At 29.6% G+C, this 27812-nt stretch overlaps 1 long non-coding RNA gene across 4 annotated transcripts in view; it reads right to left on the bottom strand.

The window, feature by feature from the left end:
- Nucleotides 1-27812, bottom strand: part of LOC142319637 (uncharacterized) — a 270901-nt gene that overhangs the window by 205974 nt on the left and 37115 nt on the right. Inside the window, exons 1-2 of one of the 4 annotated variants that reach the window (XR_012755235.1) lie at nt 26164-26327; nt 22014-22165 (exon numbers count right to left, since the gene is read on the bottom strand). The exons of 1 other annotated variant lie outside the window; for it this stretch is intronic. This is a non-coding gene — a long non-coding RNA (uncharacterized LOC142319637). Of the gene's footprint in view, nt 1-22013; nt 22166-26163; nt 26328-27812 lie in introns of those variants that run through there. 2 more of the 4 variants (XR_012755239.1, XR_012755238.1) reach the window with 2 other exon arrangements.

Genomic DNA, 27812 nt, shown 5'->3' with positions numbered 1-27812 from the left:
CTTGTTTCACTATAATTTCATTATATAACACAGAGTTTTTCTGTCATGTTTCGATCTGTTTTGTTTAAATAAATCAAAATAAAATTTCCTAAATTCTTTTTTACGTTCAGTTGATGTTACTGCGTAGATTTTCTCAGAATTTAATTCTTTACACATTTTTTTAATGGAAATTTAAAAAATACGTCAAACTAAAATAACGTTTTTACGCCAATTTTTTATTGTTTTTTTTTTACAGCTATTTTCTAAAATATTATTATAGATGCAGTTGTAGGAGCGAATTAATTCAATTATTTTGGAAAAAATTAATTATTTATCAATTAACATAAAATCTGTTGGCTCCATTTTATCTAGATATTCGTAAGGTGTGCTCGAAAACTTAAAGTTTCCAGATTTAAGTTATATGAATTTTTTTGTTTATTTTTCGCTTTTAGAACGCGTCCTGAAATTCTTTGCGTTCCTTTGCGAGTCAAGTTCTGTATACGATCCATTAAAAGGCGAAGATTTTTGTAAATAAAATGTTTTTTTTTTTGTAAAGTTTATCCGGACCGATTTTAATATTTTCTTTTGTTCGAAACCTTTTCTCGAGTGTAATTTTTCTGGTAAACCGGAAAAGAATTCGCCTAATTCCTTAACTTTTGAAATTATAAATTGTTTGCCTCCTGTTACTCGATTTCCCGAAAGATTTTATCTGTTATGTAATATTAGAATCTTTTTTTTTTGTAAATTACAAAACGGATAAACCTTATCGTAATATTTTTAATAAGTTTATTAAAATTAAGGGAGATTAATTATTATTTTAAATAAAATGTAATAAATATAAAATTATCGACAAATCGTGATTTAATTTAATTATATCGAACGTCTATATAAGAAATAGAGATATTAAGATTGTTGCTCGACACCAATACACAAACGTACGCACACATGTACACATGTACGCAAGTTTACATCGCGTGATCATTACTGTCCGACGGTAGCCAATCAGAGCGAAGGAAGCCAGCTGTGTTTTGTTCATTACCTCCCTCATACCACCCTCGTATAGTCGCAGACAGAGAGATGATTTTACTAGATGAGTCATCCAAAAAAATTAAATAAAAAAAGAATTACCTCTAATATTCCTCTTAACAAAGGTCGTCTGTCAACGTATGAGCTATACAATTTTATAAATAATCGTTTTATTTTATCATTGGCTATAGAACTACCGTCTTTTTACTAAAGCATTTATTACTATAAAGAATTTATTTATTAAATTTATTTTATTTATATTTACATTTTCATTTAATTTTTTTTTTATTAAACACTTCCCTTTTATCATAATCTGAATTTAAAAAAAAAAAAAAAAAATCGGCCTTAAAGGATTAATATTTGAATAGATGTATAAATAAATATACACTTATACAGACTTTTGAGAAAAGTACAAGGTCTTCTGAAGCAGCTTTTTATTATTGCAATACCGGGTGAGCAACTTAAAATCGAACCTAATCGTCTTGAACTGCAGTTACTTTAGCGTCACTTTTAACACTGCTATTACTAATCGTCTGTTTTTATCAGTTTAAACTGTTCCTGCTACAGTGTAATTGTGTGTTTTTTTCCTTGAACCATCATATAAACTTTAAGCTTGTGCGTGGAATATGGAAATTTACAATTTACATTTATTATTTACTGTAAATATTATTTTTTCATAGTAAATCTGAATTTTTTAAAATCTCAAGTTAAATAATAGTGATTTTAATTAGAAAAAAATATCTATGTTTGCTATTTATACTTATAAAAGAAGCATATTTCTTAAGAAATATAAATAATGTAATGCACTTACAGCACAAAAATCTTCCTAGCAAGAGAGTTATTTTTTAAATAATTAACAAATAAATTATTATTATAAATAATATATTAGTCCCAACATTATTTAATTAATTGCTAAATTTCATAAAAAAACGCGTAACTTCTTGCCGGTATCACTTTTGAGTAATAAATGTAAATTCTATTACGCTGGAATGAATCTTTGTTAACTTTATGAATAATAATTTCATTTTTCCTTTGTAAAGCTGTAAGCAGAAAAGAAATTGTGGAATAAATAAATAAATTTTGAATATTTTTTACATACTTCTTCTATTTTTTGTTATATCCGAATACATATTTATATAAAACAAATATTGAAAAAGGAAAATTAATTTTATAATCAAGAAAAAACCTTTACAGTCGTGGTATTTATTGCATTTGATTACTTTTAGTTGCGATTTAAATTACTGAATATTTTAGATTTTTAAATATTTTTATAATCTATTACAGTATTTCTTGTGAAATTGAACGCATTTAAAACAAATGAGGTAGAAGAACCGACATTCAAATAATAATTTTTCTGATAGTAATGATGTGTACTACATCCGCGATCATAGTGATAACGGAGAGATGTCATTTGTAGAGCTGAATATCACCAGAATTTTACTTCAAGGCAGAATTACAGTACTGTATTCAGCTAAAACGAAGGAAACAGGAAACCGCTTCACTTCTGACGTTTCCTAGGTAAACCTGGTACGTTTTGTTTGTTGTTCTTGAGAATGCACCTGAAGTTATTGGTTGCGGCTTGTGACCGGTGTAAAGCTGTTTTAATGCTTTCCTGATTCTGGTTACTTATTCTTATATAGTGCAAAAATAATGATTGAAGAAAAAGTTTAAAAAATTCAAAAAATCAGTATTTTATTACATTTTCTGCTTTCCCACACCAAAATCATCTCTCAGAAACATTTTTTGATTTGTTTTCATTTACTGCGTTAAATGGAAGAAATAAAATAATTCCACTGAAAAATGTACGACTTAAAGTTATCTAACGTTTATTTTTTAGGGATGTGGGTGAATAATGAAATTTTTTTTAAATACTCCAAAATTTGATATCTTTAAAATTTCATCGATTCTCCCACCAACAATATCGCTTCCAAAGATTTTTTTGGTCGCTTACAACACTTTCACTATTACTATCCTTACGAAGATGAAAAGAAAAAAATTCGTTCAAAAAATTCGCGATAAATGAAAAGATAGATTTGTCGATTTCCGGGATAAGAGGGAGAATTTGGGGAGCAACGTTTTTTAAACGGTAAGATAAGCGCGTACGCATGTACTGAGCTAAATATAAAGTCAGGTATGTACTAAAAATTTTGAGAAAATTGACTCCAAAGACACTATATATCTCATCCCCTGGAGATATTGGCCCCAAACTGTTACCAAAAAAATTGTCTAATATACATGAGTCTCTGAGTACCGGGCTTTATCAAAATCATTTTATCCATTCGCAAGTTATTAAAACTCAAACGCGTCAGTACACGCTCATACGTACGTATGAACATTATCCTCCGCTACTTTTTTGGGTTCTCTGGGTCATAAAACGTTGAGAAATGTAAAAAAAAAAACTCCTATCCCATTTTTTGACCGATTACCGTATTCACAAAAATCGTCATTCATTAGTAATTGAAACGATTAGACCATAGTTGTTGAAATTAGTAAATACTGTTACTTCGTGCGACAGGCTACGAATGATTGGAATGATATTTTTTACTCGACTTCCCAAAAAGGAGTGTAATGTATTTAGCGTGAATGTATGTGTAGGGTTCAAATTAGACATTACCTCCATCAAACTTTTTATTAAAGTTTAAGTCACCAAAGGAACAACCGAATAGCTACCGCATTCGTGTAATTTGACGCCTTATAATTTTTCATTCTTTTGAAACAAAAAAGACACTGTATCTCCTTTAAATACAAATGACCTGAACCGTTTCAAGCTTTTAAATATTTGGCCTGATTTTATAAAATCAGGGTGAAATTATATTTAAAAAACAAAGATTTGTATTTAATCGGTTAAATGCCGAATGATGTATAAGAACAGAGGGACAACACTTTTAACACTTCTTTCGATGTGAATCAGACATGATAAACCTTTCTTTATTAACTATTTTCTAATTAGTAAATAAAGACACAGAATTTTAGTCCAGCCGGTATAAGATACCCGTCTCAGAATTGTTTCATACCGACAAGAAGTACACGCTTAATAATACATTTCAGCTGCATTTCTATGTTGCTTACACGTACTGCTTGTAATTTCACGTAAAAAATTGTTATATCGCGTCGAATATTATATTCACCACCCTGATACTGAGTATATATATATATATATATATATATAAAATTTAACTAAAACTGCAACGAATGACCAAAAACCACATTTCTGAAAACAATCTTTAGATTCGACACGAGCGAATTTTAAAAAGGTATACGTTTTCAGTGGCGTACACTTAATGTTCTACAATAATTAACTTAAGATTATTACAGGTAGTTGTTTTATTTTTTTAATTATTAGGTCTATTATTGTGAAAAAATTATTACTTAATTTGATACTAATTTACAATACTAGAATTAACAATAAATAAAAACAATTAATATTTAATCGAATTGAACGTAAAATGGAGAACGTAAAAATAAACATAAAATTACAACATTAATTTTCTGTCATAACTCGACTGTTTGTTAACCGATTTAAAAAAATAAAATGTAATTTTGTTCTAAATGAAAGGCTTAATAATTTAGCAAAAACATAAATTTTGATAAAACTTATATTTACGGAGACATAACGAATTGGAAAATAAACGTGGCCGCCATTTTGTAATTTGCTAAGATATTTAATTCTTAATTTTTTGGTAATTCTATAACTTTATTACCGAGACGCTTACCAAATATTAATGCGATTCGTTATCCGAACTTGAGATATTAATTTTTATATAAAAATAACAAAACCCCGGACAGGGGAAGAACGAAGGAAAAAACGCCGTTTTCCAAAGGATATAATTATAGGACTAAACCGTTTTAGATGTATGACCTCGCTTTAGAACCCTTATGTTGCCTACTGCGATAAACGGAGGATATTTATAAAGTTTAATTTTTTACGATTCTACCGAAACGGTTTTCTTGTAAAAAAATATGTTTAGTAATATCATAGTAAAACTAAGAAGCAGGGGTTTTTAACCGGTTTTTGAAGGTTATTCAATAAATAACAATAAAGTGTTTAAATATATATTATTTATTTGAACATTATATAGAAATTATTAAGTAGTAATTGCAAAGGTTTCACAATAGATTTAAAACAAATAAATAAAATTATTTTTACCTTAAAAATTTTCACTGAAATTTATATATAAAAAAAAACTTAATACTATAAGTCATTCTAAAAATGATTCTTTTACTATAAATATTTGAAATTACAATTTAGAAAAACATTATTTATGAAAAATTATTTTCATATTAATAGAACTAATAAACCTAACTTAATTTATACAAAAATCTACGATTGTAAATAAAAATCTTCTGCGGTGTAATTTTTTCCCTAAGTAGATTTTGAGTAACTGCAATTTCTATAGAAAAAATAATTTTATATATATATGATATGAAAGATTTGGGAAGTGGGAATTCGGAATTTCCCTGACTGACCACAGAATAAAACTAGAAAAATTACAAAGCTAAAAGACAAAAACATTAGATTTAAACAAAAGACAAAATACAACGAAAAGGGTGTTTACAGATGAAGAAAAGAAAGCAAGATCTGAACGGATGAAGAAATAACACGCTTTTCTCAGAAAAGATCCAACTAAAATTGACTTAAGTGGTCCCATGTTGGCCGTAAAAGCATAATAAAAATAATGATAATAAATATATATATATATATATATATATATATATATATATATATATATATATACAAAGTGACATTAGAGTGTAGGAACGGCTTCATATTTTAAAATTTAGGATACTGGGTTGTTGAAACAACTGCGGATTTACTGTTACAAAATTTTGGGTGTGAATGTTTTTTTACTTCTTGGTTTCGCGCGCCATATCGACCGAAAAGATTTATTTACATAGGAAGGTTGGCATACGGTTTTTATGTAACGTTTTGTAAGAAAATCGACGGTAAAAACCGTGTCTCGTTAAACGCCTTGGTTTTCAAATTATAAGCAATAAATTTTGCAAAAACGGAAAAATCGCGCTAGTAATGAAACCAAGTAAAACACTCTGTAGAAATTTAGTAGCGAGTTACAAACCGATTTTACTTAAGGTGTTTAACTTAAAAAACATTTGAAACGGGAGAGGGGAAATGCGGCGAGGGCCTCACCCCCGACAAGTGTAGGTTTTACTGCATATCTTATTCCGTGCTTTTATAAGATTGTACATTTTAGGATAAGTAAGTCGCATTTTTTGGCGCTTGGGGACGGTCGAATGTGTTTACAGGTTCTCGTCGTCACGGTGGAAGCTCGATGTCATTTACGCAGATTTGAATGGATGTATTTCTAGGTCAAATTGACGTTTCGTACGATTCGCTTTTTGGCCTATTAGCGGTTCATTTCTCTGATGTATGTGGCTGCAATTCCCCCACACTAACGCGCTCGTTGAACTATATCCTAGAGTAGGTGGGTCGTTGATGGACTTGCCGTAATTAGGTCTGCGATGCGACCGGTATCGCTTAGTAGTTCCTTTCTGGTTACGGGTATAGTATAAGCGATCAGTCACTACAACGGTCACATATAGAAAGAGTACACATATGTACAATTTGAAATTTATCGATTAGTCGGTCTACTGCGGTCGTGTTGGTGCACTGCGTGGTGGACGGTGTGGTTTAGCTGCGGTGTAAATTTTATAATTTGCACGTTTACGTTTAAAATCTGTAATAGTTTTATAAAAATATATTGCGAGAACTTTTCGCGCCTGTACATTATTGCGAGAGATTCTTATTCCGCTTAAGTACCTGTCGATTATTTGTTTGAAACTCAAAATTATCGGTTCGTTAAATCGCATCGCTTTACGTTCGATAGAATCGTACTCGATAAGGGGACTGGACGCGGGTTTAACTTTCACCCGGGGCCTAAAGGTGTTTTAATGTTTTTTATCCAGACTAGCTTACTTGGAAGTCAACGCTGAAAGAAGCGTATCCTCAGTTGAATTTATACGGTCTTTCAATTTTACCACTGCTATAGTCTGATAAGGGGATACATTTTGAATATTTGTTGTGGAACGGTACGATTTAAAAATTTATTGTCTGAAATAATTTAGGACCGAAAACATTTAACTAAGTTTAAAATTAGATATTTTGATAATTAAAAAAAATATCGGTACACCCACCTTTCTGAAAAAGTTTGATTTAAAATGTCAGATCTAAGGCGGACAAAATTAAAAAAAAAAACCTGCTTTGAAAACCGGCCTGTGTTGAACGTAAACGCTGTTATTTGTTCGTAATAGGTGCTACCGTTTTTTTAATTTCCGAACTAAATTATTAAAATCTTATGTTTGTAAGATTTAGACGACCGCTTTAAACGATTATTATTTGAATGAATATTATCGAACGAATATCTTCCTAGATTAATTTTTAAAACGACAATAATAATTACTGTTATTTTGAAAATTACGTTATGAAGATAAAAGTTTAATTATTTAATTATGTTATTTTGAAAATAAATTTTTTGGATTTTCTTAGGTAATTATTTTTTATCGCTTTTGTTTTGAAAAAAAACTTCATATGTTTATAGTATTAACAACGGTTAATCCTACCCTAACAAAGGGCATTTATACGTGTGTCAGTCTGTCTGTTGTGTGTCCGTCCCCCTTAGCTTACCACATAAAACACCACCACTAGTCCGAGCGAAGTCATTCCGTACAACAATAAGTAATAATGCACTCAGGCACCGGAATGTACCGATCGCTAGCGGAAAATTCCGATTCGTTAGTACATGTCCCGTGGTGGTCAGGTGTATACTTGTTATATTATTATATATTTATTACTTGTACTTATTATTTATACTTGTAATACATTTTAATACATTAATACTTGTAATATATTTATTTTTTTAATCGTTATATACGCGAAATATATGTTACTAATATATTTTTTAAATTACGTTTTGCAGTTAAAGAAGAATCCGGTCGTCTTGCGTTTAAGAAATTCGAGCTTATAGATGGTTTATGCGATGTAACCAGAGTTATTGTTAGAGGAATGGAGAGTAATGCTATAAAGTGCAAACTTTTAACCGGAGATAAGCAAGGAGAAACAGTGTGTTTTCCAAGAATAACTTTGATCGATGAGAGTACTAAAGGGTTTTCATTGAAGAGACTTCACTTTCCTCTGCGATTAGATTTTGTATAAAAAACCTTTGAATCGGTCGATATTGATTTGAGAAGTTTTCTGGCACGGGCAGTTGTTTGTCGCGTTTTTTTTTTGTCTTCAGTCATTTGACTGGTTTGATGCAGCTCTCCAAGATTCCCTATCTAGTGCTAGTCGTTTCATTTCAGTATACCCTCTACATCCTACATCCCTAACAATTTGTTTTACATATTCCAAACGTCGCCTGCCTGCACAATTTTTTCCTTCTGCCTGTCCCTCCAATATTAAAGCGACTATTCCAGGATGCCTTAATATGTAGCCTATAAGTCTGTCTCTCCTTTTACCTATATTTTTCCAAATACTTCTTTCTTCATCTATTTGCCGCAACACCTCTTCATTTGTCACTTTATCCACCCATCTGATTTTTAACATTCTCCTATAGCACCGCATTTCAAAAGCTTCTAATCTTTTCTTCTCAGATACTCCGATCGTCCAAGTTTCACTTCCATATAAAGCGACACTCCAAACATATACTTTCAAAAATCTTTTCCTGACATTTAAATTAATTTTTAATGTAAACAAATTATATTTCTTACTGAAGGCTCGTTTCGCTTGTGCTATTCGGCATTTTATATTGCTCCTGCTTCGTCCATCTTTAGTAATTCTACTTCCCAAATAACAAAATTCTTCTACCTTCATAATCTTTTCTCCTGCCATTTTCACATTCAGCGGTCCATCTTTGTTATTTCTACTACATTTCATTACTTTTGTTTTGTTCTTGTTTATTTTCATGCGATAGTTCTTGCGTAGGACTTCATCTATGCCGTTCATTGTTTCTTCTAAATCCTTTTTACTCTCGGCTAGAATTACTATATCATCAGCAAATCGTAGCATCTTTATCTTTTCACCTTTTACTGTTACTCCGAATCTAAATTGTTCTTCAACATCATTAACCGCTAGTTCCATGTAAAGATTAAAAAGAAACGGAGATAGGGAACATCCTTGTCGGACTCCCTTTCTTATTACGGCTTCTTTCTTATGTTCTTCAATTATTACTGTTGCCGTTTGGTTCCTGTACATGTTAGCAATTGTTCTTTTATCTCTGTATTTGAACCCTAATTTTTTTAAAATGCTGAACATTTTATTCGTCTACGTTATCGAATGCCTTTTCTAGGTCTATAAACGCCAATATTTTCGTTTTAAATATTATTTATAATAATTAATTCAAAGCTTGGTACCGCTGGTGAGCAACTGTTGGTTTAAATTAAATAAATAAATAATTAAAGTGAAAAAAAAATAAAAGTTCACTAAGATTCGAACTGCGTTACGACGGGAGGCAGCCGATTGACGCCTAAGACCGATCGGCTACAACAAATAAATATCACTTTTTGTGAAAAATGTTGTATATAAGTTGCGAGGGAAAAAATTAAATATATTAGTATATTTCAACCATCTATCTTAACACTGTGCGCGCGCGTGTGTGCGTGAATTAAATTTTTTTCTTTATAATTATTATAGTCCCATCGTTAGTATGTGAATCCGTGTGATTATTTTTTTTTGGATATTTTTAAAGGAAAAGATTTTCTCTAAACATCCTCGTACAGGGATGGAACTGATTATCGAGGCTTGCAACGAGATATGTCGAGTTATTAAAAACATAGGAGTTCGAGTTGAAGAAGTTGCTAGACGGGACGCTGGTCATATTGAAGATACGATAAGCAGAACATAAGGTCATTTTTCGTTTAATTTATAATATGTAGTAGTAAAAGTTGCGAGGTGGGAAATAAAACCGCCGGTGATTCAAAATAATTCTCCCTCTATCGCTCGTAATAATAAAAAAAATAATCGTTTAAATTCACTGTAAGTGATGATTTTAAATTCCTTATTTATACGCGTTAAAAAAAAATCACTAACCTTGAAAATATTGTCGGTAAAGATTGCTGTTTACCATTAAAAAATTACTTTATATGAAATATTTTGGTCCTGCAATTCTGCTGGGGCGAATTTCGCTCGCGCTAGTATCTCGAGAACGGTAGCCGCTAGACGCGTGGGTTTAGGACCGATCGATCCGGGCGATGGAAAAGTTCCTTTCGGGTTTTTTAAAATGTCGTTAAAAATGCCCTAGGGCGCGCCGTTTTTGAGGTACGCCCTTTTTTTATGAAACAAAAGATATGTCCGAGCGATCCCGTTTCTTATGTATAATATAAATAAAATAACATCAGCTGTCAATAGTTAGCTATTACAACTATAAAAAATTAAAAATCATCCGTTTCTCTGAAAGTAATGATGACTGATCGATGCAGATCGTCGTTATAAATTTACAGCGTTAACCGAATAGCTGTTAAATAATTTTAAAGGTCGAGTCGTAAATAATGATCGTTGCGTATATTAAATAACGATCAACGATGTACACACATCGCTGAAAGTAATGATGACCTACATCGTCATCATAAATTTAAAATTAATCGTTCTGTTTGCAGTTAAAACATGTTTTATTATGAATTTTTCAGTGGATCGACTTTTTCGACATTTGAACACACATTCGTCATTGAAAGTAGCCGTTCTTTAATGTATTAGAATAAACCCGTGAAAAGAGACGTGGAGGTTCAACAGTCAATTTCTTTGTTGTAATTTTCTGGGCGCCTCAATGCCGTGTTTTATTACGTATTTTGCAGTAAATCCAATCTTTCAGCGGGAAAATTTTACTACAAACACCGGATAATCGTGGAAAAAAACACGTTTAAATTGGTTCTAGGGGTGAAAGGTTAAAGCGGCTATTGAATGTAATCGTTATACGCTACTTGTAATATATATATTAATTCGAAACGATTGCGATCCTATACAAGTTTTCACTTCGGCCTTGCGGTCTTAAGCACACTTCTTTTTTTTTGTTGTTAAAAATAACAATTTTTAGGCGAGAATTAAGGAAAAAAAATATTTTTTTACGTTTGCTCGCTGACATCGAGAAATTAACAATAATGTTTTAATTATTTAAATAATAAATAATTGTCAGAATTACTGAATTTATTATTTAAATACTCAAAACATTACTGTGTTAATTAAGCAACGTTAGCGAGCGTAGGTTAAGTTTGATTAAATTATATTTATAAAATAAATAACTATAAGTGGTTACATTGAGTGAATTCCTAATATGTTCAAACTTTAATACCGAGGAAAAAAATATTTTTTTTTATTGAAAAATTATTTTTATGCCCAGAATCAAGGAAATACAGAATGATTCAGGAGGATAGGGAAAACTTTGACAACTCATTCTAGCGGCTAAAAATAAAAAAAAGGTTCACGTAAACATAGGTCCGAAAACGCTTCGCAAGCGAGTTATACAGGATGAAAGATTTCGCTCGAGTTTCAGTTCCTCCGGGTAAATTAAGGCTTTCTGAAATTCTGGGATGAACAATTAAGGGGCAAATTGAATTGTTTCTTATGGTTTTTGAGCTGGGAAATCGAAAATAAATAACTCCCAGAACTGTATCTCTCTTAGTTTCTATGATATCCCGTGTAAAACGCCAAAAAATATTTAATTCTTATCGTAAAATTTTCAAAAATCTGTTAAGTGTAATATTGTATTCGTTTTACAGCGGGTAAAAATCAAGTCTGTTAAAAAAAGGGAAATTCTGTTTAGCTTTGTTTCGAAAAATGCCGCGTATCTTCACTAATGCCGAATATTCCGACGTGATTTTCATCTATGGATTTTGCAATGGAGGTGCTGCGGCAGCGGTTACGGAATATTGACATAGGTATCCTGGTCGTGTTGTACCAAATCGTAAAGTAAAGTCGTAAAGTAAAGGTTGAAAAATGAGGTTTACAAGCAAAAAATAAACGCACGCGATGAACTGATCGCTCGCATTCTCAACGCTGCAGCTATAATCAAGGAACGCAAAGATACCGTTAGACCGGCGACACAAAATCTAGTACAACGCGTTGAAAAGTGCATTGAACACAACGGTGGCATTTTTTAAAGTTATTAAACAACATGAAATACTACTTGTAAGTAGCATTTTATCATTATCATAAAAAACAGTAAGTATTCTTTCTTCCTCCTGTTATTTTCTACTGTACATAACGAAAAAGGTTTTTCAATCTGTTAAAAATTAATCTGTTTTGTTGTTAATATGAGTCGACATGTATAAAATTTTATTTGTTTTCTGTTGACATTATTTATATCTCAATCTTCTTATAATCAAATTCTCTACAATTTACGTTTAAAAAATGTACGATTTATCACCAATTTAACAACGTTATTGTACGTCAAACGTAAAAAATTTGTTTTTTGACCATATTTTTGGCGTTTTACACGGGATATCTTAGAAACTATGAGAGATACAGTTCTGGGACCTATTTTTTCGATTTCCCAGCTCAAAAATCATAAGAAACAATTGAATTTGTCCCTTAATTGACCTTCCGTGAATTTCAGAAAGCCTTACCCGGAGAAACTGAAACTCGGGCGATATCTTTCTTCTGTATAACTCGCTAACGAAGCGTTTTCGGATCTACGTTTATATGAACTTTTTTCTTATTTTTAGTTTCTAGAATGAGTTGTCAAAGTATTGCCCTATCCTCCTGAATCATTCTATATTGCGAAATATTTCAAAACCAAAACTGCATCAAATGCAATGTTGTAGAAAAGAATAAGACTGAAGGGAAAGTAAAAAATGAGATAAATGGCTGAATTTGTAATCGAGATGAATCAACGAGAAGGACGTGATATTTTTTTTGTTTATGTTCTATCTTGCCAGAAGTTGGAACTGGGACAGTCTCAGTGATGCTTTAATTAAAATAGTATCAATAAATACAGAATGTTTCAAAATTAATATCCGGGTTTTTTAATGCTATGTAATATTTTTTATGTTTCAAGTAAATCGATTAATGAAATGAAAGAGTAACTCAAACGTTTTCCTGTATTTCTCATTTGAAAGTTCTAGTAACAAAGATGGTGAATCCTCAAAAAAAGAAAGCGTTCTATGTTTTGCAGTTTGCGTAGTGGGAATCTGTAATTACTGTTCAACATACATTTTGAAATTCTATTATGATCTTCCGCGTTAAAATTAACCATTCATTGACGGTATAAACAATTTGAATCCACTGCGTGTATTTGTGTACGACCAAGTGTGTTCAAAGACGATGTTGAACGTGTAAGAGAATCTTTTGTGCATAATCCTAGGAAATTCTAGGCTATGGTACAATTAATGGCACTTTCCTCAATGCCAAGAAGATGGTGCGTCTCCTCACTGTTATGACACTGTACATGATCGGTTAATGAAATACACCTCGATTTCTGGATCGGTCGTCACGTACCAGATGACGGGGCTTGTTTGCAGTGGTCGTCACGTCTACCCGACTTGATCCTGTGTGATTTCTTTTCTTTTGGGGGTTTATAAAGAATCAAGTGTATTTCCCACTGTTACCCGACTTGAGACATACGATTGAAGCAGTTGACCCCTCTTTGAGGGGTATTTATCATATAGATAAATACCCCTCAAAGAGGGGAGAATAAGAGAGAAAAGATATATGAAATTGAATGAAAAATGAGTAAAAGGTAGAAGGAAGTTTGTTAATTTTCACGTTTACCTTTTCTCTATAAATATGAAATTTAATATAATATTTGAAGTATAGTTGTTTAATAATTTAATATTGTTTTACGTGCTTATTTAACAATATTTACCTTAATGTAACAGTTAAACGTTAAGTTTAATATACAGTTTTATAAAAATAACTCGTTACACATTTGTGTGGAATGAAGTTCCTATGTAGTATAGGGCTTACTGATTGTTATTAATGTACTTTTTTTAAGGTAGAAAAACAAAACTATTCCTTTTAAAGTAATTGCGGCTAGGTTAATGAGATTCAGTATAAAACAAAATTTATATAATGAGATTAACAAATAAGATGGATTTATTAAAGAGGCGATACAATCGCCGAGTTAGAAAAGAAGAAAATATATAAAGGGTAATTTCACGTTTTAAGTTTAAGAGTTTCTCGGAACTTGGAAACTGAGAATTCATTACTCTCACGATAAATGGTAATTTTCTTTGTTTCTCTTTTTCGCGACTTCTTATTTTTTAAAAACTCACGATTGTTCAAACCTGTAACGTAATAATTACAAATGCGATGTCTGCGCTAATGGTGTAACAGCCGCCCAACTATAAGTAAAAGAAGCTTTATTCGTTGACTAGATACATCTTCAGCAGGTATACTAAAGATCTCACGACTATCACAAAATTCACGAATAAATCCTTAAGTTGAGATTAAAATGTGGTTCTTTAATTTGTAGCTATTCAAAGATTGACTATAATCTTTTAAAATTTTAAAAATTATCATACGTTAATATGATCAGTTTCTACGTTATTAAAAATTATTTCCCGATTCAGCCATCTCCAATTCCCTTAATCTCATTTTTTTTTACGTTTTGCCTTACTATAAAATTAAGACCTAAAAGTAGTATAGAAAACCTTACATTTTGCATCGATTCGACCTTTCACCTCATTACATTAAATAAAAAACTGTGGAAATTGATACGGAATGTAAGGGTATATTTCCGATAATAAATGTGTGTTTATTGAGAAATCTATTAGTAAAAGAGTGGATTTTCTTGAAAAACAATATTGTGAAAGGGGAGGAGTTAAAAATCTGAAAGAAAGGGAAAGCCGTTCTTTAATGTATGTCCTGTTTTTGATGCAGAATGTAATGGGATGTTTCGCCTCAGAGGTCAAAGATCGAATCGATAGGAAATATAAGGTTTAACTACTCCTAAAATTAACAAATTTTTAAAAAGGCTGGTTTAGTTAAATTTTGAATAATTTATGGATTAATATTCCAACTCTTTATATGTTTGGAAAAATGCAGTATTTTGTAGCGATAATTTTGCAATACGTAGTTAATTTTGTTTTTTTGTTACATTTCCAATTAGTGTTTGAATTCAGTTTCATTAAAAAATAAATAAATAACATTCTACCGTATTTTAAATTCATCATATAAATCATATAACGGTCAAATTAAATCACATTATTAAATTACGTCATTTAATTAATTGAGCATTACAAATAAATGGATTAGTCGAAAAATATCAACTAGTCTGGAAGAAAAAAAATTTACCTCGGTTATATTTCTTATATAATAACAAAAGTATTTTACTAAGTTTGGCAGCGGTTTACTATTTAAATTTAAATAATTTTTGCTATTTCCAAAACATATTATTTTGAAGACATTTGTAATATTATCTTATTTTCTTCCTGATGTATGCATTAAATTCTGTTCAATTAGTGAACAATAAACAACTATCAGACCTAGTGAGATGACGATATATTTTTTTTTTGTCTTCAGTCATTTGACTGGTTAGATGCAGCTCTCCAAGATTCCCTATCTAGTGCTACTCGTTTCATTTCAGTATACCCTCTACATCCTACATCCCTAACAATTTGTTTTACATATTTCAAACGTCGCCTGCCTGCACAATTTTTTCCTTCTGCCTGTCCCTCCTATATTAAAGCGACTATTCCAGGATGCCTTAATATGTAGCCTATAAGTCTGTCTCTCCTTTTACCTATATTTTTCCAAATACTTCTTTCTTCATCTATTTGCCGCAACACCTCTTCATTTGTCACTTTATCCACCCGTCTGATTTTTAACATTCTCCTATAGCACCGCATTTCAAAAGCTTCTAATCTTTTCTTCTCAGATACTCCGATCGTCCAAGTTTCACTTCCATATAAAGCGACGCTCCAAACATGTACTTTCAAAAATCTTTTCGTGATGTTTAAATTAATTTTATATGTAAAAAAATTATATTTATAACTGAAGGCGCGTTTCGCCTGTCCTATTCGACATTTTATATCGCTCCTGCTTCGTCCATCTTTAGTAATTCTATTTCCCAAATAACAAAATTCTTCTACCTCCGTAATCTTTTCTTCTCCTATTTTCACATTCAGCGGTCCGGTCCATCTTTGTTATTTCTACTACATTTATATGAGATTAGGATATATATGACATGTAAATGAGCTGTAGTCTTGTACAGACTTTGGTTGACCATTCCTGAGACGTGTGATTATTTAATTGAATCCCAACCACCAAAGTACTCCGGTATCCACTGTCTGCTATTCAAATCCGTATAAAAGTAACTAAACTAATTTTTACTAGGATTCGGCCTTCAGAATCTTCGACTTCGAAATCGGCTATTAATCAACTGATTTGCAACGACAAATTTACTACTAGATCAGCCCGGCGGGCTATTTGTAATATAATGATTCTTAATATACAAATAAATTAATGAAAATATCACATTAATTTTGTTTTTATAATTAAGTTTTCAACAAGGGTATAGAAATTTTAACAAGTTAGTACAAGTAGGTGAAAAATAGGAATTCTTGCTAAAATTCTGACTTAAGATCAACTTATCTAGAAACCGGCGTACTCACAAAAAATAAAATTGTTTTGTTTTTTTTTAATTTAATTATTTCTTTGCGGGACATAGAATATTTTATAATTCTTGCGAACGCAGTGGCAAATTGCCGAAGTACATACCGGTCACCACAGTTCCCCAAAAATCAAATTATTCCTCAAACATTTTTCTGTGAATGGCACCTGAGACTCATATGTTTCTCTCCCCGCCTGAACAGGGTACACTAATGATAAATCAGCGTAGATTTTAACTATTAATCTATACGATAACGATACCCGAATCTTTTATGTGTATTCATACGCGACTAAGTAGCCGAAGGTGCACTAAACTATTGTAGACATTTATTGTTAAACCCTTTGCAAGCATGAAAAATGGACTCTTAATCTAATTACTTTTCTGCAAAGTAAAGTAAAGTAAAGTAAAGTAAAGGGCTAATCAAAGTAAAATTAAATCAATTAATTAGCCAAAAGTGTTTAAATTTTGGGAAAGTTTGTTCGTATTCAGCTTGGTTGTTTGTTTCTTACTTTTCACAGACATAAAATCATTTAAATATAAAGAGTACTTGGACACTATAGTTTTGTATGTTGGATTGCGTGTTTTTTGAAGCTGATTATATTTTTTCTGAGCGTATTATTTTTTAAGTTATTATCTTAATTATATAATTTACTAAGTAAATAGTACTTATGTAAGTAGTACTTTTATCGTACTTATATATTTACATATTTGTTATCCAATGTTTGGTACTTATTGTCTAATTACTTATGAACGGTTAGTTTTATTAAAGTCGCCAATAACTCTTATCGTTGATGCTACACACAAAAAATGAAAAAAAAAAAAATTAACTTCATAAAATTTACTTAAAGATTTAGAATAATTATGCTAATTCATTTAGATAAAAAATTATTTAAATTAAAACATTATTTATTACTTATACTTGCTTACTTAGTTTTTCTAAAAATATTCGTAAATAGCTTAGTTAAATACATCACTTAAATAATTATTTGAAAATTATTTTTTACATTTAATTAGAAAATTGTTTAATTAAATATTAATTATAAATTAATTAAAATTTGATTATTAAGAAAATTATGGTTTTAATATATCATATGTACATACATATATATTAAAATATATGTATAAGTATATACAAATGAACAGCTACGGTCATTAGCCAGGTGGAAGTAGGTAGCGTATGAAAAGAAACCACGCCTGAACGGGTTTGCGAACCTGGGACCCCGCAATAAATCCCGAGATAGATATTTGAAATATAATATATTTTGAATTGAGATACAACTTAATAAAATTATTAAAAAAAGACCTCATGAGCACGGTGTAAAAGGTCAAAGCCGGAACAGGGGACCTAAAGAAAGCGACACTAAGATTTTCATAATCTTTCAGTATAAGTCTGCAATTTATAAAACAGATAACTAAGGATGTAATTTGCTAAATTTTCTAAAAAAGCAACATAATACTTAAGTTACAGTTTGTTATCAGCAAAAAACAAAACGAAAGAGAAAATAGCATCAAACCAATTAATCGATTAATAACTCAAAAAAAAAAAAAATATGTAGGCTTGGCATGCTGGTTTGCAACGGTATATTTACCGGTATCCTAATAAAAAAGGCAGTTGGAAACACTATTTTACTATTAATTTTCCCTAGTAAGCCAGACATGGGAAGTTTCTTATTCTTGAGAAAAAAAGATTGTAGCAAAACAACTATCTATGCTGTTTTTGTAGTCCTGTCAGGTCACCCACCTACTACAATTATGCTCATGAGATCTAAGAGACCAAGTTTTTTATCTTGTATCCTATAATATAGTATATTGTGGGGTTTGTTGCTAAACGACAGAGGAAATAATTTAAAAGGAAGTATCCAAGTTAATAACTGAATTCAGAGATATTCCATTTCCAGTTAGCCGTTTCATACTAATGTTTTTAAATGTTCTCCACAAATATTTGATTTAAATGATTGTTGTTTATCCTAGATTATTCAAGATAGAAGAACAGAATTGTTTAATATTTTATTACGCAATTAAATTGTATTGTAAAATTCTAACGGTTTTCTTTTCAATATTTGAAAAGGCTTGCCCTATTTAGTTTTATCCGACAGTAGTAAAAGTTCGTAGTATGATTCTACACTTAAATTTACAATTCCTCTCTACAACAATAATTCAGGAGTTGCTATCACTGCAGATTGTTACAAGTATTTATATTTGAAAAAAAAATTAAGAAATAGATATGATTACATAAAAACTCTATGGGGTAAATAAAATAAAACGGGGATAAAATTCCCGGTTCTCGGTTTCCTTTTTTTGTCCAGGCTGGTGCGTCTTGTTTGGGTGGCTAGCTCGGTTTCCTATTTTTTATGTTCCTATTTTTTTGTGCGTCTTGTTTGGGTGGAGCTATCCATCCAAACAAGACGCAAATATATATATATATATTTTACTTTTATTTATACCGTTATTAAATAATCTGTGTATTATCAAAGAAATTGATAATTCTATTATGAATTGATGAAATATGTTTATAAGATGTCTTTTGTTACACATCAGTTATACATCTTTCATCTGAAAAAAAATTAAAAAAACACATTAAAATATTACAGATTATATTTAACTGTTATTAAAATTACGTTTACATTAAAGATAAATAAATATTACCTAGATACATTTTTTACAATATAGACAAAATTAAAATATTTAAAAATGTTAGGTATGCAATTTATTATTCAGTTGCCTTTTTTTAAAAATAGGACTAAACAGTGTATATTTCATAATAATAAAAGCCCTTACTACTATGTGCGAGCGCTGGGATGTCGGTATAGCGGTTCATATAGTACCTGACTCCCCGGCTCGGATTAAATTTGTAGGAAGCAGCTGAGTTGGGGAACTCAGGTTGGATGAATGATCCTGGGCATATCGAAACGCCTCTTCGCCCGCATCTTGTGTCATACTGAATGGTGTCGCTTTATTCATGAAAACTTTAACTTTTACGATTTCTGTGGCAGATAATTCACATAAAAATGTTCATCTAAGAGAGCCTTTGGCTCCGCAAGCGAAGCGAAGGAGCGTTGAGTTTGATATAATATTTGGAGATAAAGAGGGAAGGAGATTCTAAAATCTGAATCACAGAAGCTGCAGGAGGACCTGTAAGGAAACAAAGAATTTTGCTATGAGTCTGTTCGTTGAAACCGTTAACGACCTCAATCATCACCACTACTCAAGGCCACGAAGATGGGACGTATAAACATTGAGGTTGTATCGCATGGTACGTTAAATACCTTTGTATACCAGAACAAATTAGATCCAGAGTAACAGTGCAAGGTGAAAAGATAAAAATGCTAATATTTGCTGATGATATAGTAACAATTTGCAGGTGATATATTGATTATAGTTGAGACAGAAAAGATTTTGAAGAAACAATGAATGGCACGCATGATGTCCTTCGCATGAACTACCGCATAAAAAAAAACACAAAATAAAAGTAATGAAATGTGGTAGAAATAAAGTAGATGGACCACTGAATATAAAAATAAGATGAGAAAAGGGTATGGAGGTAGAATTTTGTTATTTGGAAAGTAGAATTACTAAAGACAGACGAAGCAGGAGCCATATAAAATGCCGAATAGCACAGGTGAAATGAGCTTTCAGTCAGAAATAGAGTCTGCTTTCATAAAAAATTAATTTAAACGCTGGGAAACCATTTTTGAGAATATGCTTAGCTACTTTACATGAAGGCGAACGTAGCTTTATATGGAAGTGAATCTTGGAAGATCGGAGCACCTGAAAAGAGAAGATTAGAAGCTTTTGAAATGCAATGCTTTAGGAGAATGTTAAAAATCAGGTGGGTGGATAAAGTGACAAATGAAAAGGTATTGCAGCAAATTGATGAAGGAAGAAGCATTTGAAAAAATATAGCTTAAAGAAGATAGACTTAATATGCCACATCTTACGGCATTCTGGAATAGTCTCTTTGATATTGGAGGGACAGGTAGAGATGGGAAAAATTGTGCAGACATTTTACATTTGTTATATGTAAAATAAATTGATAGGGATGTAGGTGGTATACTGAAGTGAAATGGTTGATACTAGGAAGAGAATCTTGGAGAGATGCATCAAACCAGTCAAATGACTGAGGACAAAAAAAAGTCTGTTTTTCATTTAAACTTTTAATCATCAATATGAGAAAAAATTATTATTTATCAAGGTTTAATAATTCTCAATATATTTCTGTTTTGTAGTGTTTTATAGAGAATATTAGAAATTAAATGTAATTTTATAAATGTATTAACTGTCAATAAATGTATTTCTGTTAATACATGTATTTCTGTTAATACTTTGTGTTTGTTTGTTTGTTTATCACATCTCCTACAGAAAGCAGATAAGAAATGGGTTAAAATTTACAATTACTATTTTAAGGTAAAAGATAAAAAAGAAAGACAACGTATTTAACTAGAATTGTTTATTAAAAAAATAATTTTAAGAAAACTCAAGGATAATTCGTATAAATTAAGTAAATTAGAAGAGATTTTGAAATGTTATAATTTAGAAAAGAACTCAAATTTTAGAGTCACTTGAATTGAATGGATGATACTAAATTAACATTTTTTTTTTATAAAAGGAAAACTTAAATAATTATGTTTAAAGTTTTTATATTAGTCTGTTTCAGATTAATAAAACTCTTTCTTCCAAATATCATATGCAGCTAATTAATTTTTTTATTAACAGCATATAACAATTCACAAAAATACAATATACAATATATATATATATATATATTTTACCTCATTCCTACAAGAGGAAGCCGATATAAAAAGGTGCTTCAAAAGATTTTTGCAAGAAACATTTTATCAATTTGAAAATAATTTAATAATCTAAGTATTATTTGTTTTTTGTTTTTTTTTTTTGTTATGCTGTTAAATGAATAAATATATTGTACTATGATTTTCACATTTGTATAACAAATTTAAGTTTATGAATAACATTTTTGAAACTTTAATTTAAATCATTTGTCTCAGTTCATAAACGTTTACGCGTTTCTTTATGTACAAATGTTAAACATTGTAAGCAAACCATTAAAATAGACAGCTAGAATTGGGAAATCATTAGCGGTACTTAATATTCAGCAGGAATAACCAACATGCAACTGATAATTTTGAATAAAATCATTTACATTCTGATTAGAACTGATAACAAGAAAATAATGAAAAGAAACTTAGTCGATGAACACAAAAAAAAATAAGTTTAAAACAGTAAAAACGTTTCCAGAAATTTAGGTCTAAATTTGGTTCAAATTAACTATAAATGTTAACGTCATAATCACTTTTCAATTTACCTAGTATACCTGTTCATTTATCACAATTTATCAAGCATACCTCTACAAATATTTAATGTATAAAGCCGCCTTCAAAAACTAACTTTAATATTACTACAGTAATTCAACAAAATTAACTAAATGCCATTACTTACTTTTTTCATCCACTTATTTAGAACAAATTAAATATGTATATATCATTACACACTTTTAGTACGAGGAGCAAGGCTGAAAAATGTTATTTCACTATTCACAAAAACCAATCAGTAGATCTATAAAATAAGTTTTCGTAGTAAGCATTGGCGACCTACACAACACACAAACCGACGCCACTAAATTAATTGAATAACAGCTACTAACGTAGCGTTTGAAAGGACGCTACTTTGCAGCAGTCACGTCAATATTAAACCGGAAAATCCTTACTGCCGACATTTTGATTTTTAAAGTCTACCCGGGAAACAAATAAATTGTAAATCTTACTAAATGTATTAAAACCAGTATTATTTTGGAACTTATAAAGAATCTAATAAAAAAGGAAAAATAAATAAAAATTAATAAATTATCTATATTTATAATATATTATTAATTCACACGAATTCATAATCTTTTTTTAATACACATTTTAATTTTTTTACTTCCTTGTACGAAGTAAAAAAAAGTAATGTGTTCGTGAAAAATTTCTTTTTTCAGATTTATGCGGAAATATCCATTTTGACCACCTTTGAATTCATTTTGACTACTACGTGAAGTCAGTATGTACGTTTGTATTTCGCATAATTCAAAAATGATTAGCTGTATGATGTTGAAATTTTGAATTTAGGACTCTTGTAACATCCAGTTGTACACGTCCCCTTTTGATTGCAATCAACAGGGCAAAAATTGTATACGGAGGATTTCGATTTTGGACTTTTTCTTAACTGCAGTAATAAGCCATCGTTGAAATCTTTTTGGCGATATATCATAAGTGGTATTTATTTTCATTGGTTATCGAGTTATAGCCAAATAACATTTTAATTAATGATATATTTGGATCTTACAAAGAGAAGAAGGTACATCAGTTCTAATTAGACTTCATCTCTTTTTTTTTAATTTAAATATATTTATTTAAAATATTCTTACATTTTTTTATTTTTGTTGGTTGTCCCAAATTAATAGATTGTTAGGTGTTTTTAATTTGGTGTAATTTTAAAAAGTTAGAATTTAAGGAAAATTAAATAAAGGAATTTTTACTTTTTGTGATTTTTTTAAATCAGCCATTAAATTAATTTTCCATCTGTTTATTAATTAATTAATAAACAACAAATTAATCTGCCAACATTTTTTCAATCCATGTTACCAGATGACTATTTTATTCTAAAGAGAATTGAATCAAGAACAACATTTTCTGATTGTAAACTATTCCTGCCCCCTACTGTTTTAACACATTTTTCCTAAAAATTATTAATATAAATATAACTTCCTGTAATAATTATCAGTTCTTTCTTCAGCCCAGTTAGTGGTATTATTAACATCAGCTATCATAAATATGTAGTTAAACAATAGATTTATTAAATATCTTGTTTTTGTCAAGGTTATAAATTTCACAATTGTTCAAACGTATTCTGAACTTGATTCATAGTGATTTGTGTAAAATTTTACTTGTCAGTTATAAAGTATTTATACATGTTCTACTTTTGTGAATTGATTTACAAAAGTTTAATATATTAATCTGTGTTTTAGAACAAAACTGTTGCAGTTTTTACTGTTTTTTTTTTATTTATAAACATTTTGGTTGCTGTGTTTATAAATATCCACTCTCTTAAATTCTGTTTATTCTAAAAAGATGATTGCAGTTAAATGGAATCATACCTTTCACCTGTTGATAGATATGAAATTCATTACCATGGTGATATTCCAATGTTTCCTCTGATCATAGGCATGAAACACGTGAATAAAAGATTTCAGTGTCTTTAAAGCATTAATATCTATCTAACACAGTGTAAGAAAGTGCATATCAGTTTAAAAAAAAGATCTGTAGGCTCATAAATTTCAACAGCCTGTGTAAGGTCAGAAGGTTCAAATGCTTCTTGAAGAGCACAGACACCAAAATTATTAAACGGCAAAAAAAAAAAAAATGAAACTAAATTGAATGTTTTACAGAGATCACAAAAAAAAGAAAAATGAAAATAAGTCTTTTTGCTGTTTACATTTAAAATATTATTTAAATAATCTGATGTGGACACCATATGACTTAGTTTATGCCTATTAAAAATTACATGTACACATTTTTTTTAAATGAAAAGTACATAATAAAATTTTATTTCATTAATAACTTCTTATATTTTTTCTTTTTTTTATTGTTACTATTAAATCATTATATATCGTATAACGTTTTTTTTACAATCAAAGGTTAATAATTATTATTAAATCAAAACAAAAAAAAAAGTTAAAACAAAGGAGATGAAGTCTGATTTTAACCGATGTGCCTTCTTTTCCTTGTAAGATCCAAATATTTTTAATTAATTAAAATGTTTTTTACTGTAACTCTGGAACCAATGAAAATAAGTGCTACTTATGACATAGTATTGAAAAGCTGTCAATGAGGGTTTATTACTGCAGTTAAGAAATAGTCAAAAATCAATTTTTTTTGTTTTTTTGTCTTTTTTGGACACTTTTAATCCAGTCAATTGAAATCAAAAGAGCAGGTGCACAACTAGATTTACAACAGTCTGAATTCCAAAATTTCAACATGCTATGGCTAATTGTTTTTGAGTTATGCAAGATACATACGTATGCACATACAAACAGATGTCATGCCAAACTAGTCAAAATCGATTCAGGGGTGGTCAAAATGGATATTTCCATTGAAATCTGGAAACCAAAATTTGTTGTGATCACAATACTTCCTTAGCTTTGTACAAGAATGTAAAAATGGAAATATCTGAATCAGTAAACAAACGTTTCCTTAACCTATACTGAAAATCTGTTAATATGCTATGCTTAGCAATAAATTTTAAAAGTCCATTTTTCATAATTCTTTCAAACAGTTTGGAAAATACAGACATATCTAAATTGGGCTATAATTTTTCTAATTAAGTTAACATCATTTCTTAAGGACATGAATAAGAATGAAAATTGTAAAGCAGCTGGGAAATGTCCATTGCTGAGATTCCTTAATTAAATTTGTATAAAGATGACAGCATCTATGGTTTTTTGTTTTGTTTTTTTTTTAATATTGGCAGGATTTAATCAGTATTTACAGATTGTGTACATTTTTAACATTTACTTATTTTATTAAAAGAAAACAAGTATTAAAACGGTATTTTTATTTACTGGCTATCAAATAACAGGAAATAAAAATACTGATTTATCAACAAAAACATTCAAAGTAAAAATGGCTGTGTTTGAAATGGATCACTGTTATTGCTGTTTGAAATACTGAAAATTTATAGAATTGTTCCGCTACAAAAATAGAGGGTGAATAATGGTCATTAGTTGAATCCTTTTGTATTTTTGGTGAAGTTATTTGATTTGTCTTATTTCGGAATGCACTTTTACTTTTAACAAATCCCCACATAATTTTTAACTTTGTTAAAAAAATAACTCAATTTTGTTAGGTATTATTTCAGAGGATGTTGTTTGAACTAAATATTATCACAGTATAATCTTTTACCTTTATGAATAACTTTATATAAATTCATTTAAATTTTTTTTAAATAATTTTGAAAGTTATCAGATAATTATATTTAGATCATTTTTTTGTAGTTTAATTATAGAAAATTTAATTCTTTTCTAAAGCCTTTTCTGTGTTTAAACTATTTATTTTTACTAAAGAATTTTAGCTGCAAAGAAACTAAAAAGAGAGAAAACTTGGAAAAACATTAAGAAAATCATTAAACTTTTCATCAAGGCTAATTTTGTTACATTCCTAATTTGTTTCTGACAAGATTTCTTTTAATTATATGTTCATTGACCACTTCTTTAAAAGAATAAAAGTACTTATTTCATGAAATTTACTTTATTTCAAAATTTTCTTCTGCATTTTGACAGTTAATGTCTGAAAAATTGTAATTTGTGCAAAACAACAAATTACCTGTAAGTAAATTTGTAAAAAATATTACCAATACAGGCAGCAAAGGTACTTATAATTATATTTGACTGTGATGTAGAAATATTTAGTCCTGCTAACTCAAATTAAATTAGTTTTTTTGTTACAATATTAGAATTGTCTAGAAGGTTAAAATTTAAGTCTCCGTACACAATGTAAAATTTATTAGGAATTTTAAAAACAGTTTCCAATACTTCACAGAGAGATATATAACTTACCATTAATTAATTCTTTAATTACCAACAACTTTAGACTTTGGAAAACATTCAGAATTAATTTCTTCTACAACAGAATAAATGTTAACTTTATTAAAATAGTTAATCTTAAACAAAAATTGAGACTCCCTCAGTTTTATGTGCAGTTCTATAAAAATTTTCAGCATGTTTGAAATTACTTAGCTTAGAAATGGCTTCTGTCTTGGTTGCCAAAGTTCTGAAAACAAGCAAAACCTGATGATTTATTGGAAAGAAGTATTTAAAATTTCTTTGGTTTTACTGAACATAATATCAGAAAAATTAATGTTAGTAAAAATAATGTTTTTTTTTTAATATGAGGAACAGAGTATTTAAAATCAGGATCATCTTGACTGCAAATGTTGATTGCATTAATATTATTACAATCTGTTACAGGTTTGTAGTTCTATTTCCAGTACAAATCAATAATCTTTTTGTAATTATAACCAGACTCACTTCTCCCTCATATAAAAACTCCCTTAAACCTTGAAAGTAAAGTCAAGGAAAGATAATAGAAAATAGACTTATGCAATTAGATGGATTTGTACCAGCTTGATGGCAATAAAACATCTTCATGTTTTGCTATTAAGAATAACTAACTATTCGTTGGTTATACTTGCTAACTGCAAATTAATTTAATACGTCCAGCTTCAATTTTAATTTCATCAGCAAATTTGATCCATCTTTTTCCACTCATCTTTAGCTTTATTATATAAAACAGTATAGGTGTTTGGGGAAGTGTTGGCCAAATTGAATGGACTGATTTAGGGCATCAAAATAAACAAAAAGGTTCATGTGGGCAAATTCCTTATCTCACCTCATTTTCCCTCTGTCCAACATTAGGTGTTTTTTCAATAAATTAATTTATTTAGAGTAGATGGCGATATTTAAACGAAATATAATGTGTACCACAATATCTTCCAGAAGATAAATATTTGAAAATTTTAGCTCTTAAAATTTTAAAATGGTAGTGATTAAAATCTTTTAATGATTATTACTTTTATGAAATAGTGTTTTTGTTATATAAAATATTAAATCTTTTACTATGAACAAAATTCATTTGTTTAAACTGGTTGATAAAAAGCCGAGAGTCTCAAATTGTTAAGAGTGGATTCAGAAAGGGTACTGTATAGCTACACAGTACATCCTCTTGTGTAATATTTAGCAATCTTAATTCTTAAACTGTTATCTTCTAAATATTCACTACAACTAAACTAGTAAGACCAAAATCATTAGCTTTCCTTTTTTAAACCCAATAAAAATAAAAAATACATATATATAAAATAAACCTCGAGTAGACACTAAAAATCATAAGTTGATAAATCAGCAATTAAAGTATTGAAAAAATGTTTTGGTGATGCTTAATCAGAAGTCCTTTGAAATATTTGTTACATTGATATTTTTTTATGGCACCAATTTGTCACTCACTCACTGATATCCTGTAAGGACCAAATTTATGTCTCGCCCTTTTACAGACTTTTCAAAGAAAAATTACTTTTTGGTATTACTTTTGGTTGAACAGTGGGATTGTGGGATGAAATTGAATTTTCTTTATGTTCTGAAGTACGAGGAGTAGAAAATACCATTTACTTAAAATGTAATTTCCTTAAACATATATATATATATATATATAT

This window comes from Lycorma delicatula, chromosome 2, assembly GCF_047948215.1.
Source record: "Lycorma delicatula isolate Av1 chromosome 2, ASM4794821v1, whole genome shotgun sequence".
Taxonomy (NCBI): domain Eukaryota; kingdom Metazoa; phylum Arthropoda; class Insecta; order Hemiptera; family Fulgoridae; genus Lycorma; species Lycorma delicatula.
Note: the sequence above shows the minus strand (reverse complement) of the source record. Positions and strands in the feature narration are given on the sequence as shown.